Genomic DNA, 22705 nt, shown 5'->3' with positions numbered 1-22705 from the left:
GTTGTTTTAACTCAACGAATGGGTTTTTTTTAACCCAGCAAATAGGTTGTTTTAACCCAGCGAATGGGTTGTTTTATCTCAACGAATGGGTTGTTTTAACCCAGCTAATGGGTTATTTTTAACCAGCGGTTGGGTTGTTTTAACTATGTTGGAAATTAACATTTATTAATATGTTCAATAAATGAATGAACATTTATGAGTAAGTTTAATTAATAATAATTAAACAATAAACATTCCTAAAATTGCTTATTAATAAATGTTCACCTTTTGATTATTATTGTTGCATCTAGTAATTATGTCTGATTTTTACTTTCCAACCTATTTTGGGTTCATTTTAATCCAGCCATACATTCATTTATAATCAATAGTTTAGATAAATAAAACTACCCAGCAAGATGGGCAAACATTTAACCTAACTGCTGAGTTTGTCCATTTTCAACCCAACTTGGGTTGTTTTTAACCCAACATTTTTAGTGCGTTCCTTCTTTCCTTCCTTCCTTCCTTCCTTCCTTCCTTCCTTCCTTCCAGTTTAGCACAGTTTGGCTATATACGGAAATTCATCAATTCCTGATGGAAAAAAAGTCTTTCTTTCTTTCTTTGATGTTCGTCTCTGCATCAGTAGTGCAGATAATATTAGATTATTGTATTTATAAACATTGTTGGGGTAAAGCATTACAAGTAACGTGAGTTACGTAATCAGATTACTTTTTTCAAGTAACGAGTAAAGTAACTACTTTTAAATATACAACAAAATTTTAGTTACAACAAAAGTTACTTTTTCAAATAAGTAATGCAAGATACTTTGTTTTCCCATTTATTAACCGACAGCTCTCCTGTCTCCACGTTGAGAGAAATCTGGAGTAAAAGTGCAGATTTGTGAACATGCATTTACTCATCTCACTTGCACAAAAACAGATTCTGTAATTCTCACAATGAATAAAAACAGTGAAATGCAAACTGCAATAATTACATGTTAAATAAAACAAATATACTTTATGTATTTAATCTCTTTATTAACCAATTTCTTTGTTGCTGTCCCTCGATAATCCAATTCAACCATAGTAATAAGCAAAAATGACTTTATAAATACATCACATTTGTGTCCATTTATTGCTGAACTAAGAGCGTTGAACTTATTTTGCTTGTGCCCCCTACTGTCCAAGTGTGAATTTGCATTTCCTTCAGCCGAAGGCTTATTCATTTAATTTTTAATGTGAAAGGGCCTATTCATATGCCAAAAATAGAACTTTTGTTTTTTGTTCCATTAAAAACAAACAAGCAAGCCCAGCCCAGATGAGAAAAAGTAATACAAAAATAGCATAACATTACATTACATTTGTAGGGAGTCATGCAAGATAGTTACTTCTAAAAGTAACCTTCCCCAACACTGTTCGTACGACATTCAAATGCAAATGATGAAGTCATGTGACAACAATGTAGCATCAAAGTACCTTTAAGACAAGCAGCCATCTTTGAAACGCCTCTCTGGCATTCAAGTGCAGCTTTATCTCTTTAAATGGGGAAACACCAAATTCTCTAAATCTTTGCCAAGCTTTCGATTAAATTTCATATTTGAAATCACCAGTGAAATCTGACAACAACTGTTACTACGCTCAAATCATGACAAAAAAAATGGCATTTTTCAGGCTGAATCAAGCGAATGCGTGTGCACGCGTCTGACTGTTTCTATAGGAACCGGAGCTTCTATCGGCTGCTCGGAATCGGTGATTGGCTCTCATTTAGAAGGCGGGACTTATTCCGCCATATTGCACGTTGCACTTTCTCCCATTCATAAAAATACGAGTGCTCCATCTTTCGATATATAAAGTCTTTGGTAGAAATTTCAGTTTTTAAGATACAGTTTAGTTTAATGGTTCACAATTGACGTTTCATATTGATTTTAAATACTAAGCCAACCTAATTAATATCGAATATGAAGCTCCAGAACGCTGCCGTTAAAGCAAATGTGTGACATTCACGGTGCGCCGGTCGATAGGTGTTAAGTGTTGTGTAATGGCCCTGATGAGGTCATCGTCAAAGCTCTAAAGCGCTGAGAGTGATGTGAGAGCCACTGGTGTTTAGTGGCAGTCATAAGACGGTGGTGGCTGGCGTCGAGATGAGGCTCCGCTCTCAGAATAGACTCCGCTCGCTTCGCTGGGTGCTCCAGTTGGCTGCTCCGGAGGGCGGTGATGCAATGCAGCCAGATTAATCACAAACAGCCTCTCTCTCTCTCTCTCTTGCTCTCTCTCACTCTGTATCCTTGACACCGGCCCTCACTTCTTCACGACGAGTCAATCTCTCGTTTTGATTGTGCTCGGGCCGTTAGATAAAATTAACCGGCCGCTGAGCACCAGCCCCCACCTCGCGTCCCTGAAATGATCACCCTCTCTACTCGCGCTCGCTGTCCTCATGCTAGTCCAAAAATACCCAGTGTACATCATGCTCATAAATACACCCACAACATTGGTGATGCACATGCCTCAGATTTCTTCCACGGGGACTAAAGTTTCTGAAATAAACTTGACCCGTGTGACACCGATGATCTCAGACGCGACAGACATAAACTCCTCTCGCAGGATATGGGAACACTGAGAGCCACAGCCAGTCTTTAGAAAAGTTATTTTGAAGAAAATCAAAATTAAAAATCACTTAAAATAATGCAGAACAAATGTTTTAATGCGATTGTGTATCACAATTCGCATCTGTTTGTTTTTCAAGTCAGTTTTTATTTATAATATAGCGCTTTATACAATACATATAGTTTAAAAGCAGCTTTACAGGCCTTATAGTCGCATTTAGCAGATATTAGCTGGGTGATAATATAGTTTTAACATTTTGTGATGATATAAACAATCAAGCAGTGTACATTTGCTCTATCGCAGGGTTCTATATAGAACTCTAGGGTTCTTGACTTAATTTTAAAAGAACCCTTTATGCCAAAAAGGTTCTATAAATGTCTGAAATTCCATAAAATGACCTTTTGAAGCAAACCCATAGAAGGTTCTGTATATGAAGTGCCTGACAGAACCCTTTAAGGTTCTATTTAGAGCCTTTTCTTCTAAAGGCTTGTTCACACCAAGAATGATAATAATTAAGATATAATTCTAAAAATCATTCTAAATATAAAAGAATATACGATATAGAGAAACTATATCATTGTGATTAGGCATTTGACGGTATCAAATTGTCATGTTGCGATTAATTGCTGAAGCTTTTATCACGGTATACGGTATTATCACGATATTAAAATAAGTTGCAAAAAAAGTGTTGTCATAGTATAACAGGTTTAAGAACTCTTTTTGTAATAACATAAGAACTCTGAATGTTTAAATACAATAATACAATACACAAAAAATATATAAAGTAACATTTTCAAACAGATTATAATGCAAAAGAATTAGGCTATAAAGAACAACAGGAAACACTTTACAATAAGGTCTCATTATTTAATGCATTAACTAAAGATTGAGCAATAGCTACATTTGTTACAGAAAGTATTAGTTTTTGTTATTGTTAGTTAAGAAATACAATTGATTATTGTTCGTTTTCTCTCAGGTCCATTAAATAAGCTCTTTTGATTTTAGTAATGTTATTAAACAGTAGAAATTAACATTAAGATTCAGATTAAAATATAAGGTTTGAAAATAGACTTTTAAGTCTTCAAGTATTTGGTGATGAACAACATTGAGATTGCAAAAAAATTTATGGCTGTTTGAGGCATTTTAAAAACTTCACTAGCGCAATTGCTTTGTTTACGCGGTTTCCGTGGTAACCGCTGCATTCTGCTGTTCCATCAGCGCCCTCTGCTGTCAGAGAGTGAACGTGCACTTTCATTCAGCACGTCTCCTTCACTCGTTCCGCCATGTACTTCTCATGCGCTTTGGGTTTGTTTACATCTGAGCGCGTGTCCTTTTGACGCAGAATACAGCGGTGTTGTGCATTTTATACGATTGATGGGTAAAGTATTCTTAATTGCATTATAAAAAAATGTATAATTGGTAATAAATTATTATTTACGTTATTTTGAAATGCCCACAATAACAATATTGTGCATATTCATTATCGCGATTTATCGCATTAACGAATATCGGCACAAGTCTAATTGGGATCACTTTCAGATCTGTTCTGTTTTTTCCTGCTGTTGAACGATAAAACACTGACAGCCAATCAAAATCCGTTCTAATTTAAGGGCTCGAGCATTAAAAATGGCAGACAACACTGCAGAGAAGTTAATCGCTGAGTTCCCAAAAAAATCCAGCACTGTTTGACAAGTCAAACACCCTTTTTAAGGATACTTTAAAGAGAATTGATATATGGAAAATCGGTCATACCCTTGGAATAAATGGTGAGAAGTATTTACGATGAGATCATTAAGCAAGGCTAGGCTAACAGTGTAATATAAAATTACCTCAGGTATCCAGCGCTAGTTTCAACAACATTGTCTTGATTCCTTGGATGTTGCAGTAAAAAAGACTAGGTGATTTTATTCCACTATATTCAGGGTTACCAGGTTATCACAACTAAACCCGCCCAAATGCGACTCAAAACTACGGTAAAAATCACGTTCCGGGGGGTAAAATCTGCATTTTTAACAAGGTTCACCTGGTAAAATACGCTTTCCAGGGGCTAAATATCACGTAGACCCGCAGTAACCCGCAGAGATGAGAAACAACACGCGGCAATAGTGTAAAAGTAGCCCAATTCCACGGGAAAACCGTGGACTTGATAACACTGACTATATGGACTTTGTCAGCTGAATTCACTGTTAGATTAGATCGATTACACTAACTATTCCTTCAAACATAGCATACTGAGGAAATCTGCTGGTTAAAGCCATGTAAATGCAACAAGAACAGAAAAAACATGTTGTACACGCTTTGAAACTGCAGCGCGAGAGCTTAGAATAAACTGACCGTTATCGTTCATTGGTGTGGACGAAAATATAGATATCATTATAGTTAGCATTCTTGATGTGAACGGGCCTTAAGAGTGATTTATAATATGTGAGTATATAATATACTTATATATCCAAATTTACAGTGCTCAGCATAAATTAGTACACCCCCTTAGAAAAGTAACATTTTAAACAATATCTCAATAAACACAAAAACAATTTCCAAAATGCTGACAAGACTAAGTTTTATATAACATCTGTTTAACTTATAACATGAAAGTAAGGTTAATAATATAACTTTTCAGTTTTACTCAAATTAGGGTGATGCAAAAATGAGTACACCCCACTGAAAGTCTCAGGAGCAAAGCTAAATTTTAGACTACAAATGTCTAATTTCACAAGAATTCAACCACAGGTGAGTCTAATTATTCATTACACAGGTGTCCAGCAGATAGTTGACTATATAAGGGTGTTTAAACCCCATTTCATGCTGTCAGCAATGGCACCACATGGAAGAGAAATGTCACAAGAAAGACCTGAGAAAGAAAATAATTTCTTTACACCAGAAAGGTGAAGACTACCAGAAGATCAGCAAAGCTTTACTTATCAGTCAGAATACTGTAGCAAAAGTGGTACAAAATTTTAAAAAACCATCTCACAGAGACGTCCAGGTCGTCCACAGAAGTTAACACCTCCACAGGAGTGTCTTCTGATGAGAAGGACTGAAGAAAATCGGTATGCAAGTTCACTGCAGTTATCTAAAGAAGTAGAAAGCCAAACTGGGGTGACTATTTCCCCTGACACAATATGGTGTACACTGCAGAGGAATGGCATGCATGAGTGCCGTCCACGAAAGAAGCCTCTCCTAAAGCCCAGGCACAAAAAAGCCTGCCTAGAGTTTGCCAGAGCCCATGCTGACAAAGATGAAGACTACTGGGACTCTATAGTCTGGAGTGATGAGACCAAGATAAATGTTTTTGGAACTGATGGCTTCAAAACTGTACGGCGTCGCAAAGGTGAAGAATACAAGAAAAATGCATGGTGCCTACAGTGAAACATGGAGGTGTCAGTGTCCTTATGTGGGTCTGCATGGGTGCTGCTGGTGTTGCTGCATTTCATTGATGGCATCATGAATTCACAGATGTACTGCTCTATACTGAAAGAGAAGATGCCAGAAGACTTTTCCAACATGACAATGATCCTAAACGCACATCTAAGGCCACTGTTGGATTTCTGAAGAAGAACACGGTGAAAGTGATTCAGTGGCTCCTGATCTGAACCCAATCGAACACCTGTGGGGAATTCTGAAGAGACAAGTTCAGCATCAGTTTCCATCCAGCATCCAGTTTTAAAAGATGCAAAATGTCGCCAACTTGTTGATTCGATGTCTAGAAGACTTGGTGCTGTCGTTAAAAATCATGGATGCCATACAAAGTACTAGATGTAGTAGTTTTTGTTGTGGGGTGTACTCACTTTTGCATCACCCTAATTTGAGTAAAACTGAAAAATGTGTAATCGAAGTTATATTATTAACCTTACTTTCATGTTATAAGTTAAACAGATGTTATATTAAACTTAGTCTTGTCAACATTTCGGAAATTGTTTTTGTGTTCATTGAGATATTGTTTAAAATTTCAAAGGGGGTGTGCTCATTTACGCTGAAAGCTGTTCAATAATATAGTTTACTTTCGGACAAGTGTCATACATTTTCACCTTCTGAATCTCACAGACCTGAACCACATCTACAGACCAGAATATCAAGGAGTTTGATTTTTTTGACATGGATCAGTGAGCAACCGCATAGCAACACCCTGGCAACCATCCACATCACCCTACACTCTTAGGAAAAAAAGGTTCTACTGGATATAGAACCCTACGGTTCTTGACTCAATTTTAAAGAACCCTATATGCCAAAAAGATTCTATTTAAGGAGAAATTAATTAAAGAATTCAGAAACCCTTGTTTTTAGTGACACCGGTGGCCGTTAAGTGAATTGCAGCCAGCAACTATAGCTCATGCACATGCACAAGAGACTAAACGTGATTCAGTGCCCAAAGAAGTTCTTTTTTGTTTTTTGCTTAGAAGTAATAAAGTTGGAAATACCTTGCAGTGATGTTAATGAACATCCCGACGCCATCCCGCTGCTGAGAGCGACATTTAGATGATTAGCTATGTAAATATGCGTGGCGCACTTTCCTCTCAATAACAAACGCAACAAAAACGACAGCGATGAAAAAACAGCTGTTAAGGAACCATCGTAGCAATGTGGATATGTTTGCACCAGCTCTGCAGATCACGGTATCATGTCGACAGATGAGGTAATTAAAATTACACTTTTGTTATGATAGTTTGACTATAAAGCATATTTAAGAATATTTACTACAGATCTGGCTATGTGAGACTACTTTTCTTTGCATGACACATTGACATTACAGTACACAAGGGCTTTTTTGGCATTATAAGCATTCATTTAATGTGTCACTGAACGGAAGATGGGCTCTCGGGAGCGCGCGTAACCGTCACATCCTTTTGATTTTCCCGGCAAAAACGACCCGAGTGCTTCACATAAAAATCAGTCTACAGGCTTTCATAGGCAAGTCGGGGAAGGTCTTGTTGTTTGTTTCGTTACAAGCTATTCACACCCATTACAAAGCGAGTAATACTTTAAATGATTGCATAATAAATATATTAAAACAAAATTAAGTCATTAAAACGTGATCTCATGATGGGAACCCATAAAAGGTGAAGCACCTGACAGAACCTTTTCTTCTAACAGTGTATATAGCATAATATTGGCAAATTTTGCACACTCATGATCCAGTTCTTGTAAATCATTTGGGTATATACATGTTTTTTTACGGGTCATATTACTGTAAAACAGCTAAACTCCTTTTAGCAGGCTGATCTCAAAATCTAGAAGAAAAATATTGGAGTTTTATAGTGTGGTTTATTCATTTATGGGTTATTAAACAAAAAGCGTCCAGCTTCAGTTTATTCCAATGCCTGAACAAACTACTACCTCATGTGTTAGTTCATGCCTCGTGAAAACAGTTACCGACCATTTGTATGTTTGTTTATTATGTTTATTAATGTGAGGCTGTCGTAAAACGTCACCACAGCTCTTTCCAAATGTGTGTGTGTGTGTGTGTGTGTGTGTGTATGTGTGTGTGTGCTCGCTCTAAGCTTTTTGTGTATATTTCTCCAGCATTAGCTCATGTCTGGATTTTCACTCAGGCGCTGTGGAGGACACACTCCCTATTGATTGATGCATTGGTGGGGGCCTCGGGGCAGCGTTGGAATTAGTTTTATTTTACATCCAAAAACCTCCTGCTTGCTATTTGCGTGTATTGCAGCGGGCAGACTACTGTTAATGTGTTGCATTAGGATGCATTAAATTGGTCCAAAGTGATAGTGAAGACACGTATAATGTTAGAAAAGATATTTGTATCACGTTTACCAAGAACATATGGAGCAACACAACTGTTTTCAACATTGATAATAATCAGAAATGTTTCTTAAGCAGCAAATCAGCATATTAGAATGATTTCTGAAGGGTCATGTGACACTGAAGACTGGAGGAATGATGCTGAAAATTCAGCTTTGATCACAGGTATAAATTACATTTTAAAATATATCCAAATAGAAAATAGTTTGTTATTTTCACAATAAAAAAATCACAATAGTAGGTACATCTGCCACTGTCCAAGAAAAACTTCATGTAGAAGCAAAAGTTATTTTAAGGTCATTATATCTTGAATAAAAGGTGCAATATGTAATATTTTCTCCTCGCTAGAAGTCGCTGGAGGCCTATTCAAAACAAAGGCGTAGCTTGATGATGCCAAGTTTGAGCGGGGAATCTTGGGACATGTGGTCTTCACCTCACAGCTGGTGGAAAATAATCAGGATAGGACTCGGGAAGAAATCATGTTCACGGATGCGATTATTAACGTTACTGTAGTATGAAGCAGAGCAGGAGCGAGTGTTGTGGAGCTGAACGAGGAGCTGGAGCGATTGATCAACACACGCCTCACGAGCAGCGGGACTTTTATTATGACACAGTCGCCGGCGCCGCTTCCGCTTTTCCGGTCATGAGTATGAGGAAACGCAGCTCTGTTTATCATATTAGATACATTTGAGAGTGTTGAAAAAGATGTTATAACGTTACTCTGTGCGTTCGCTCGGAGGCTGCTGTGAGACACTGTTAAACACTGCAGTAAGATAGATCCATTTTACAATATCAGATTAAATGCTGGATGATTGTGTTGATAAATGACATGCAATTAATTTTAAAACGTATTGTATGATGGAGAAAATTCTGTATTACTGTTACTAAAAATAAAGCTGCATCTGATTATGCAATGTTAGCTACTTGACGAAATAGTGTTTTTCTCTGAGGCATGGTAAAGCATGAGACTCGCAAAACATCAAGAAAATTAGATTTAAACAATGAGACTAAACGTGTTGAGCTATATAACGATAATTAGTTTTCTGTCTATAAATATATCAAAACAGTTGTTCCCTTGCCTATTAGAGGATTAGTTCACTTTCAAATTAAAATTTTCCTGATATTTTACTCACCCCCATGTCATCCAAGATGTTCATGTCTTTCTTTCTTCAGTCGCAAAGAAATTAAAGTTTTAAGAAAGAAAGACATGAACATCTTGGATGACATGGGGGTGAGTAAATTATCAGGAAATTTTAATTTGAAAGCGAACTAATCCTTTAAAACATGTAATATATTAGAGCATCTTTGGTGTTTCCATGGTTTCTACAAAATAAAACCGAGGGTAACGCGGGTATGACGCCATTGACAGGCGACTCCTCACACTTCCCGGAGCCTTGGTTAAAATTGCAATTTTCTCACGATTTACAAATAGTTGCAAACATTTGATATATTGTAAGTACTCAAGTGAACAAAATATATAACACTGGTCTAGTGGTTTTTGGATATTTTACTGCAAAATCCTTACATAATGCTCCTTTAAGTTCTTTTTAACCCACTTGCAGATCGATTGTTCTTGTTTTAAGCATCAACCTCCCTACATTCACTTATATTTATGCTTAAAACAAGAAACAACTATTTGCCAGTGAGGTAAGAGAAATAAACATCTTTGATTTGTGATTTTGCAGGGTCAGGTCTTGCAGACGGTGGCGTTCAGGTCGTCTGCAGCGCTGGAGACTGAAAGAAGAGCCTGTCTCTCTCTCAGACACACACTGGCTGGTGCGGTATGTTTTCATTGCAGTTAGACAATCTGTTTACGTTAGCCGTCTGAGAGAGTAACATGAAGATGATGGGCAGCCTAGAGGTGTGTGTGTGTGTGTGTTTGGGAGGCATCAGCATCTTGATAGTAGCATGCAAGTTGCAATCTCAAACGTTCACAATCCACATCGACCCCGTACAGAATGATTGTGTGCATGAGTAAAGTGAACGGATAGACCGTGTGTTGGCAGCGGGGGTCCTGTCTCACTGTCTGCTTTGAGAAAACACTCACTGATATATTGCACAATGTCATCAGTCAAAGCACAAATCTTGTCCGTCACTGGCGACAGCAAACTCAACGACAGATGCTTTAGCATTTAACGGGACACTCGACGACACTGGTTCTTAACTGGTGGTGTGTGCCAACTCGAAAAAGTGCTGTACTGTTTGTTTAGAAGTTATGAATACATTTTGATGTTCATTTTAATATTATATTAATTTTAACATTAATTTTAATATTAACACAATATCCATTCTAATTGTAATATTATATCATTTTTAATATTAATTTTAGTATTAATATGACTAACATTAATTAATAATAATAATACACTATCCATTTTTATATTAATATTAATATTAATTAATAGCATTAATTGTAACATGAATTTAATTTAATATTTAATATTATATTAATTTTATAGTAATATAGTAACATTATAAATGTTAATTATTAATAATACACAAGCCATTTTAATATTTAATGATAGTATTAATATTAATACACTGTCATCTTAATATTATATGAATTTTAATATAATTCAAGTATTAATATCACTAAAATTAATATTGATACAGTATACCTTTTAATATAAATTTTAGTATTATATTATTAATGCACTATCCATCTTAATATTACTTTAATTTTAATATAATAATACTAATAATAATTATTATTATTATTAGCATTAGTATTGTCCATTTTAATATTACTTTAATCTTAGTATTAATATTAATACACTTGATTTTAATATGAATTTAAATTGTTATATTAATTCTAACATTAATATAAATTTTGTATTAAAATCAATAATTATCTATTTTAATATTAATTTTAGTATTTAATATTAATTAATAGAATCCATTCTAAAATTAATTTAATTTAAATATTACATTAATATATTATTTTAGTGTTAATAATTAATATTAATACAGTATACATTTAGTATTAAAATTATTATGAATCGATATAAATACTCTATCCAGCTTTATATTACTTTAATTATTTAATTATTATTATTATTTATTTTAATATTACTTCAATCTTAGTATTAATTTTAATACACTATCCATTTTTAACATGCATTTAATTTTAATGTTAGATGAATTCTAACATTAATGTAATTTCAAGTATTAATATCACTAATATTAATACACTCAATTTTAATATTAATTTGTGTTATTATTTTATTATGAATACAATATCAATCTTAATATTAATATTAATTAATTATTATTATTACAATTCTGACTACTACATTGCTAATATGAACGCTACCAATATAAAATTATATACGATAGTAATAATAATATTTTTAAGTATTGTATAGCATATAAATAGTATACTCTTATTTATCATAATCTGGGCAGTGTTTTCTTTTGCCTTGTGTAGTTTTGTTCGATTAGATGCACAACCTCAAAACACAAGGGAAGTTGATTGAAACCCACTGCGCTCTGACACGACGGCGACAGTCGCTTTGTTAAGAAGCGTGTGCATCAGATCAGCGTTGATGTTTTACATTAGTGCTGCTATTACGAGGAACAAACCTATAGATGGACATCCAGTGGAAGGCGAGACTGTGCACAGAGAGGTATTTTTGGAGCCCACCATGTTTGACATTGAGGTTATTTGAGAAGTTAGGGGTACCGGGGAAGGGAGGGGGGGCGGCATTCCTGCCCCCGTCCATATATATTACACCCCCAACGCGCACACCGACAACGGCAAAACAGATGAGAGAAACTTAATACCCGGCCTGAAGGGCAGTAGTGTGTGGAGTCTTTCATTTGAGCGAGTCACCGGCTCACCTGAGTCAACAGCGGCGCTCATTACGTTACCTAAAGTAATTGGCGTAGCCTGATTTCTGAGCGGAGCTCCAGAACCAGGAAAAACCCTTCAGAGGTAACTGTAAAACGTAAGCTCCCGTGGCAATTATCCCGCCTTTGTTTGTCTATTAAAACCCCTCCCTAATGAGTCGAGCTCCTTAAAACCTTGATGGCTTTCATTAGCCGACTGTAAATCTCGAACGCGCGTTCAAACTAACGGGAAGATACTCATCAGCGGCTAATGAATTTATGACGGGGAACCTGGCTATTAAAGGGAGTTGAGCTTTAATTTCATTAAATTGGGCCTCGCTAGGTAAAGCAGCAGGCGACGGGCCCTCAGGATTAGCTAATGGCCGTGTTGCAGTTAAATAGTGACTCGGGTGGCAGCGCCTCATTGGCCATTGTGTGTTTAACGCGCCGTTAAAGTGGCAGTAATTGACAACAGCTGGAAGCCTGCTTGAGGCAGGGTCTGGCGTGGGTTCCTCCATAAGATCGCTGCTCTCTCCCTGTGGACCAATTGCGCACAGAGACGCAGAAGTTTACGAGTGTCTGTCTGCATCCTCTCTCTCTCTCTCTCGCTGTCTCTCCGTGCCTGTGGAGGAACATGTGGCATTCATGTACTGGAGAGATGCAAATAAATAATCTTTAATTGGTCACAAACCTTTCAAAATCGCACTAACGTGCAACAGATTTCCATTTGTGCATGCAAATTCACCGCACAGGAAGTGACATCAGCAGTAATGCATTCAGCATCACCTTTGTCTTTCTGGTTCCCTCCGGGAGACCCGCGGAGGGTCGAAGCGTGTCGGCGTGACCGGATCCGATCCGCGGTGCAGAACGGTTGTGTTGTTCATGAAAGAGTGAAGTGCGTTCGCGATGACTGCTTAGCAACCGTTCCCGGCGGCCCGCGTCCCCGGAGAGGCTGCCGTGCTGGTTGAGACACATTCATTAACCAGGAGGGAATCTTAGGACGGATTAAATATTCATGTTGTTTACAGGAACAAAAGCTGCCATTAATGAATAAAGGCAGCGCAGAGCATTGTCTGTCTCGCTGTACGCGGCCCAATCATGAGGGTTGAGCAAACATATTTACATACCTGCTAAATTCAGCCCAGAATGGCTCTAGCTCCAGTGTTGTCTTCCATTGCACCACCAGTGCCTGTTTCTAAACACATTTTAGGTGTTTGAACAACTATATGGGGAAATATTTTCAGTCACAGCTTGAATTTACAATGCAATGCACAAATTGCTCAATATTGAAATCATGATTATTTAACATGATTATAGGAGGGTTTCATAATATGAGTAATTTTAAATGTCAGTGAAATTTCGCAATTATCAATACTTAAAGGTGCAATATGTAATACTTTCTGCCTGCTAGAGGCCTATTCAAAACAAAGGCATAGTTTGATGACGCCAAGACATGTGGTCTTCACCTCACAGCCGGTGGAAAATAATCAGGATAGGACTCGGGCAGAAATCATGTTCATGGATGCGATTATTAACGTTACTGTAGTATGGAGCAGGAGCGAGTGTTGTGGAGCTGAACGAGGAGCTGAAGCGATTGATCAACACACGCCTCACGAGCAGCGGGACTTTTATTATGACACAGTCGCCGGCGCCACTTCCGCTTTTCCGGTCATGAGTATGAGGAAACACAGCTCTGTTTATCATATTAGATACATTTGAGAGTGTTGAAAATGTTATAACGGCTTGTGTTGAAAAATATCATGCAATTAATTTTAAAACGTATTGTATGATGGAGAAAATGCTGTATTACTGTTACTAAAAATAAAGCTGCATCTGATTATGCAATGTTAGCTACTTGACAAAATAGTGTTTTTGGTAAAGCATGAGACTCGCAAAAAATCTAAATTAGATTTAAACAATAAGACTAAACGTGTTGAGCTATATAACAATAATTAGTTTTTTGTCTATAAATATATCAAAACAGTTGTTCCCTTGTCTATTAAAACATGTAAATATTAAAGCGTCTTTGTTGTTTCCATGGTTTCTACAAAATAAAACCGGAAACCGAGGGTAACGCGGGTATGACGCCATTGACAGGCGACTCCTCACACGTCCCGCAGCCTTGGTTAAAATTGCAATTTTCTCACGATTTACAAATAGTTGGAAGCATTTGGGATATTGTAAGTACTCAAGTGAACAAAATATATAACACTGGCCTAGTGGTTCTTGGATATTTTAATGCAAAATTCTTAGATATTGCACCTTTAAGCAAAAACTAATACTAGGTTAATTAGGCTAATTTAAGTAAAAGTTTCTCAAAACCACTACAGAAGACAAGTAAACAGTCAATAATACATTAAAAACAAAGAAACTATATTACAAACACAACATACAAATTAAAATCTAACTGCGAGCAGCGATTATCAGGGTTCAAGCGCTTAAAGGCCTTTAAGCACATGCATAAAAAGGTATCATGTTTTACGCAAGCCTGTAACCATCTCTATCATAGAGACTTTAGCACTTTAGCATTGTAAATATATAGTTTTTTAAAGCTTTTTAACAGTTATCGAGGTTGAGCCAAAAACTTATGACTAGTTCGCCAAAGTTGGTTTTTGAAATAATGTCCAATGTTTAACAAACATTCATTGAACAGCAGTGGTCCTAGAGGCAAAGTTGCTCAGAATGAGGAGTTCAGCCATGTGGTATGAATGCCGTGGGCAAGTGCAAAAAATTGCATGCTACACGATCCTTTGCGCACATGAAAAACGCAAAGGGGGCTGATTTCTTTCGAATTTCTCACAGGCATTTAGGGCCGTGAGTCAAACAGTCCCAGCTAGTTTTGTTCCAATCGGCTTCTGTTAACCTGGTCTGATAGCTGCTCAAACCTCATTGGCCAATGGCGGACATGTTTTTGAGTCAATGTCCTCATAGACAGTCATGGCACCTCGGACAAAGACACTGCATGCCAATTTTCAAGACGATCGGACTAACGGTGAAGAAGTTACAGCTGTTTTCAAGTTTTTTTCCTGTTATAGCGCCACCAAGTGGTCAGTCGCCACATCCTTTCACGCGACTGCAGAATGATACATAGGTGTGCTGAGTTTGGTGAAAATATCTCACTTTGTTCATGAGTTACAGCCATTCTAGTAAAAGTGACTCCACCCATTTCAAACGTTTTGGCGTCTCTTACGGACTGTGAATCGAAATTTCGACTTTTTTTGATGATTATTGACAATGAGACTCCGGAGTCTCGCTGCACTGGTTTGGTTCTGATCGGGCCAAAAACCGAGGACTAGTTTGCAAAAGTAGGTTCTTCAAAAAATCCTAAACACCCAAAAATTTTGAAGAGTAAATCCGAGGCATGACTATGACTCGCAATTGTGAGTTTATATCACAGAATTCTGAGGAAAAAAGTCAGAATTGTAATCGCAATTACCTTTTTTATTTTTTATTTCATGCCGTAAACAAGCTTCCATAGTATTTAGTCTTACTGCACTAACAGATTTTTACACGCTTCAAGAAGAACCAAGTGAAAAATCTGCCAGTGCAGTTCATAATCTATGAATACAAGATATTCTAATATCTTATGCAAGTAAATGATCTTGTTTCAAGACTGGAAAATGTGACAAATGCCTGTTAAGAATAGGATTTTTGCATGTGCCAATAAGGTGAGCTTGATTTCACAGAGTACAGCATGTTCCTGGATCACATCTTTGTTGATCCTGGAACAACATTCCAATCAACCAATCAGATTTGAAGGACAGGTTTACAGTTAATGTCAAGTTTAGACTTGCAACCAGCGATAAGTGCTTCGGCTTCAGTGTTATTCATTTCTCTCTTGATTTTTGGGATACGTTATGGGTAGGGTTAGGTTTAGGAATAGGGTTAATTTTCAGACAGGAATGTTGTTCCAGGATCAACAAAATATGGTGTCTTACTTGGCAAAATCACTGTGACCGTGCTGCTAAAGTGTGTGTTGCATTATGCATGATAGTGTGTTAAATGATGCAGTGTTGATCCTCAAGTACATTTATCTTTAAAAAGACTAATTAAAAACTAATTTAAAAAAGACTAATTAAAACGAATAAAAAAGACTAATTCAAAATTAGGTCATTTCAAAAAATGAAGTCAGATAAATTGGCATAATACTTAAATCATGTACTAACCAGGCAATAAATGCTCATTTTCAATATTATTGTGAGTTTTTTTTGTCATAACCAGTCGCAACCGCAAAAAGTGACAGTTTCTGTTTGAGTTCTGATGCTCACGTGTCCACTGTTGGCTCTTTCGGTGGTGGACAGGGGTCAGCATGGACAGATGGACTGATCTGCAGCTCCATACACAACAAACTGTGATGCTCTGTGTATTCTGACACCTTTCTATCAGAACCAGCATTAACTTCTTGAGCAATCTGAGCTACAGTAGCTCGTCTGTTGGATCGGACCACATGATCCCATGATCCTGTCGCCAGTTCACCACTGTTCCTTCCTTGGAGCACTTTTGATAGATACTGACCACTGCAGACCGGGAACACCGCACAAGAGCTGCAGTTTTGGAGATGCTCTGATCCAGTCGTCTAGCTTGTATATATATATTTCTAACTCAATTTGCAGACATTTGTACGCATAAACCTTTTGGAAAACAAGACTTGTTGACGGTTAGTTCACCCAAAAATTCTGTCATTAATTTCTCACCCTCATGTCGTTCCACACCTGTAAGACCTTCGTTCATCTTCAGAACACAAATTAAGATATTTTTGATGAAATCCGATGGTTCAGTGAGGCCTGCATTGACAGTAAGAAAATTAAACTTTCAGATGCCCAGAAAGCTACTAAAAACATATTTAAATCAGTTCATGTGACTACAGTGGTTCAAACTTAATGTTATTAAGAGACGAGAATACTTTTTGTGCGGCAAAAAAAACTAAATAACGACTTTATTCAACAATATTTAGTGATTTCAAAACACTGCTTTGAAATTTCAAAACACTAATGACTTGACGAAGCCTCGTTTACTGAAATCATGTGACTTTGGCAGTTTGATACACGCTCCGAACCACTGATTCGAATCAAAAGATTTGTAAAGCTTCATGAAGCAGTGTTTTGAAATCGCCCATCACTAGATAATGTTGAATAAAGTAGTTTTTTTGCCGCACAAAAAGTATTCTCGTCACTTCATAACATTAAGCTTGAACCACTGTAGTCACATGAACTGATTTAAATACGTCTTTAGTAGCTTTCTGGGCATCTGAAAGTGTTAATTATCTTACTGTGCCATCGGATTTCATCAAAAATATCTTAATTTGTGTTCTGAAGACGGGTGTGGAACGACACAAGGCTGAGTAATTAATGACAGAATTTTCATTTTTGGGTGAACTAACCCTTTAAGCCTAAAATATGTTCTGTTTAGCCACGATTGCATCACATTGCACAGCATTTTCACTTTCATTGCTGACGGACACAATTCCTGTTGCTAGGAAATTTGGAAAGAAACTAAAAAATGCAACCAAGTCAGCTGTCAAACAGGTGTTAAAAAGCATTAAATATGTTAAATTGTGCATGGGAAAATGCCACGAGGGATGTTTTCTTCAGTTTGTGTAGGTAAAATTCACCATTTTTAACCTTTAAAAGTATAATACTGTAGTTAATTGTCCCCATTAGCAGATTCCTAGTGATCTACGAAGGTCTGGATTTCACTTGCAGATCGTGGGTGCAAAATGATGCATCCTGGGTGATCGATTTGGAGGAAACCGTGCATGTGATACACGACGACAAAACGCTTGTACTTGCTTGTAGCGTGTATACCGTCTGTATAAAGCCCAAACCCACGTAAACAGACACTCACAGAGGCGGTATACAGAATCTTTACTCCTTTCTTCTCGTATCTTTCCCCATCAACACCTTTGTTTGACAGTCTGCATGCAAATGGGCCAGGTAATGAGAAAGAGAGAGAGTTTGCTTAAAAGCAGCAGCCCAAACCTCTTTGTTCCCCCACCTGCATCTGTTGAAGCGTGGCTAGGAGAAGCAGTGCTGTCATGTGAGTGACAGATATTGAGGATAATTGTCTTCTTTCTTTGGCTGCCTGTGTTGCTCCACTGCAGTTGTGAGCGTGCAGCTGAGTTAAGCAGAGGAGAGACAGAGAAATCGTAGGCGGTGAGGAAGGAGCACTTTTAGGGGGAAAAACTCTCTGCTGTGATTGTCTCTGCGCTTCTCTGGACACCCAAAAGTAACACGGTATTGCTGAAGATTTGTAATGTGTTTTTTTTTAGCACTACAACTGAATGGTATTCCTTCCAGATGTGCTAAACCATGTTCATGTATGTGGTATTACCATCGCTTTACCGTAGTGCACTACACAGTGTCTTATTCTCCAATTAAAACATTGAAAACTCATCACTTTGCTTTTGCATCAATGCAAAATATATTAAGAATATGTATTTTTAATTCAAGTGTATTTTGTCTTCATTTGTTTTTACGTAAAAATGATGAAATCAATGAAAACAATTATTTTGCTCAATTAAATGTATCTTATTTTAGGGATTTTTAAATATTTTTATTCGAAAACAAGACTCATTAAAAACTAATTAAAACACCTGAGGAACATTTTATTGTTCACTGATTGCTCGTTAATGGAGTTCTCATTTACTACATTTAAATATTAATTTTGTCTCTCCTAAAATTCTTAGCGAGACATAAAAATACTAATAAAACTACTTGTTTCAACCCATGTTTGGGTCAGATATAGACAAACCCAGCTGTTTTTTAATTACATTTTTAAACCCAATTGTTGCGTTTGTCCATATTTGACCCAAACATGGAGTAAAACAACCAAGCAACTTTTTTTAGTGTAATATTATAAAACTCATTAAAAACTAATTAAAACACCAATAAAGGAAGTTTTTATGGTTCAGAGGTTGCTTGTTCATAGATGGAGGAATTTAACTTAACTTAGAGTAAAAATAAACAAGTGAGACAATTTGAAGTATTATGAAATGAATATGAATGACATGTCAAAGCATTTAATCTTGGGACATTTGGATATTGTTCATATTGAATTCTTTAACTTGAAAATAAATTAGCTGAATCTGATTTCCCTGTAAACTGAAGAACGAACTGGTGTGACGTCATTTCAAACAAAATCAGGCCAAAACGAAGTTCGTTTCAGGAGTTCTAAACAGAACTTTGCTCTGACTGGTAAACACCTTAGAACTGCCATTGGTCCTTGGCGATGACATAATTAAGTGGGTGTGGCTCTTCTTTGACATAGAAATCTCTGGTTGATTTCTCCTGTTCAGTCTGTCGAGGTCAGACTTCCTTGAAATTTAAGTTATAGAAACATTTACACTTTGTTTTCATGTTTAAACCTGTAAAGCTGCTTGGTTTTAAACATTCTATTGTATAAAGTGCTATAAATAAATGTGACGTGACTTGACAAAAGTGCTGAATTGCAGAGCTGGTGCAAACATATAATTAGCTACTGTTTTCACACCGCTGTCATTTTTGTTTATTTTGTTATTGAGAGGAAAGCGCACAGCACATATTAACATATTCATCTAAACGTCGCTTAGTTTGGATGCCGTCGCTACCAACTTTTTTACACCTAAGCAAAGAACAAAACAGAACTTCGCCATGAGTATGTCAGGGCCTTAAAGGGATAGTTCACTCAAAAATGAAGATTATGCCATGATTTACTCAACCTCAAGCCCCACCCCCCTTTTTACAAAACTGTTCTCAGAGGAACAACGACCTCATCGAAAACACATGTCTTTACACTTTCACTGCCTCTAGAAAATGAATGACATTAAAAACAGACAATCAAGGATGAAAACAGACTCCTTAAAGGGATAGTTCACCAAAAATAGAAAATTATTCCATGATTTACTCACCCTCAAGCCATCCTAGGTGTATATGATTCTCTTCTTTCAGACAAACACAATCTGAGATATATTTAAAAATATCCTGGTTCTTCCAAGCATTATTAGGGCCCTATGAAATCCATTTTATTTTTTCCCAAATTCCATTTTCTTTTTATTCCCAAATTCCATTTTTTCTGTTTTATTTTTTGACTCCATTTTAATGGTTAATTTAAATTTTAGTAATCAAAAAGCATGTCTAATTAATTGAAATAATGAATCTTGTCCAATTTACCAACAATTTAATAAAAGTTTAACAAAAAAAATATTTTTTTAGGGCCCTATAATAAACGTTTTATTCTTTCCTCTCAATTTTTTTTTTTTTTTTTTTACCCAATTCTGTTTTCTGGATTCCATTTTAATGGTTTAATTCCATTTTAATAATCAAAAAGCATGTCTAATTAATTGAATTGTTAAAAACAACAATATTTATTCATTAAAATTTTTATGAATTTTTTTTCAGAAGTTTCTCTGGCAATCAAATGAGCGCATATCATTTAATTGATCTTTTAATCATGAAATTAAACTTTTTTTGTCAAACAATGTGCTGCACAAAAAATATAAAATATATTTTAATAATTTATTGTTAAATTAATTTATCTAAATTGTACTGTACAACACTAATATGTTTCTGTCAAGTTAAATCAAACTTTTATTTTGACGGTTTGCCTAGAGCTTTGAGTTTCTCTGTGTTTATGACGGTAGTTTTCTCAAACGAAGCGGTTAAATACTGATGAAGTGACTTTCAGAGCAGCTCTGGAGATGAATTTGTGCGTTCATATAGTGAGGCGACGGAGGACGAAAACACGCTTCAGCGTGCGTGTGTGCCTGCGCGATTGTGTGTGAGGCGGTGTGAGGTAGCTTTTTTGTGGTTTAATATTCACAGACACTAGTCTATATCGCAGATTCACAGACAATAGTCTATGGCAGTGGTTCTCAAACTTTCTTCCAAGTGGGCCACACAATGGTCCAAGTGCAAGTCTCACAGGCCGCATATAATTTACATATGACGTCACCAATGCAAACCAATCAGATTTAGCTAATGTTATGGAATTAGCAGATAATACTTTTATTATACCTAGATATTGCACACAATAAATAACAAATAAAAACTTACTGACATTAGCTTTACAATAATAATCAGTAATGCTCAATGAACACACAAACTGTATATACATCACTTTAATTTGCTATTTAATTCTGTATGACTTTATGACTCTTTTCAACAGCATCGCAATAATCACCAAACAATCACATAAACGCCTTAATAAGCAAATGTTACTCAGCTCTTTTTTTACAAACAACACTGAGCGCGCTGTAGGCTAATTACAATCTCTGACGATATCAAGCATTCTGTCATGTGCTCATTCCAGCCGCGGGTGCGCTGATGCAGTTATTTTTACTGATTTAAAATACATCAAACAAACACATCGAATTCACAGTTTAGTCTTTTGAAATTGTAGGTTTTGCTTGTCAAGTACTTTACTACAGAGCAAACAGGAAGGCTGCCCATCTCGCTCATTAACAACGGATTCTTCCATTCTTCTTACCTTACGACTCTTCTTGTTTGCATGTGTTCCTTCATTTTATGTTCCACATTTAGTTTTTCTCCTATAATAACAAATTTGACCATTTTTAGGCTTAAATTTACAAAATTAATGGCTACTGTTTGAATTCTTCCTAAGCGTGCACTTGTGTTTGTTTCGTTAACTGAGTGATTGCATCATTAGCCTACATTGCCTGATGTCTGAAAATAATAAATGCTCACCAAAATTATTTTATATGACAAATAAAGCATTATAGCTCATTTATATTTATTTAATTCACTTTAATTTAAAAATTAAATTTATTAATTTAATTAAAATTTCAAAAATAAATTGTATGCTAATGCTTGTATGCCGCAGGTTGAGAACCACTGCTCCACACACATTCAAACGCTTACTGCGGTCGCGCGACTCGCGCCCAAATACGTCAAAAGTATACTCTCACTGGATGTCATGGCAACTGAATCACGGAGGAAAACTTTAAATATCTCGCCTTTGCTTTAATTTTGGACCATCTCCAAAAAAGACATAAAAAACTAAACAAATTATTTTGACATGCATTTATCAAAGTAGGAAATCCAGACTTTTAATCCCTTACACACAATTACTGCTGTTGAAATACAAAATGGAGGCGGATCCGGATTGAATTCCCTCCGGGTCCGGACTTTGAAGTGCTGGTCTATAGTCTATATATTTAATTTAAGTGTACTGACCTGCTTTTAATTAATTTATAAAAAATTTGACAAATTCCGTGACATTCCGTGTTATATAGTAAATTACGATTTTATGAATGGATTCCGCGATTCTGTGATCGCGGAAATTATAGGGCCCTACATTATAATGATAGTGAATGGAGGTCAAGATTTTGAAATGCATCCATATATCATAAAAATAATCCATACGGCATCCATACGGGGTTAATAAAGGCCTTCTGAAGCAAAGCGACGCGTTTGTGTAAGAAAAATGTCTATATTTGAAACTTTATTAACTATAATAACTAGCTTCCGGAAGACGGACGCACGCATCGATTTGTGGCGGAAGAGTGACCTCTGACCTGACGCATGATGTAATGATGAACGCGG

The 22705-nt window shown here is 36.4% G+C and overlaps 1 protein-coding gene across 2 annotated transcripts in view; it reads left to right on the top strand.

The window, feature by feature from the left end:
* Window positions 1-22705, top strand: part of mn1a (meningioma 1a) — an 86286-nt gene that overhangs the window by 29524 nt on the left and 34057 nt on the right. The window contains exon 5 of one of the 2 annotated variants that reach the window (XR_010896168.1): window positions 10025-10120. The exons of the other annotated variant lie outside the window; for it this stretch is intronic. The gene's annotated coding sequence lies outside the window, so the exon portion shown is untranslated. The remainder of the gene's footprint in view (window positions 1-10024; window positions 10121-22705) is intronic. 2 annotated transcript variants of the gene reach the window in all.

The sequence above is a fragment of the Chanodichthys erythropterus genome, chromosome 10 (genome assembly GCF_024489055.1).
Source record: "Chanodichthys erythropterus isolate Z2021 chromosome 10, ASM2448905v1, whole genome shotgun sequence".
NCBI lineage: Eukaryota > Metazoa > Chordata > Actinopteri > Cypriniformes > Xenocyprididae > Chanodichthys > Chanodichthys erythropterus.
The sequence above is the reverse complement of the archived record's forward strand: the minus strand, read 5'-3'. Positions and strand labels throughout refer to the sequence as shown.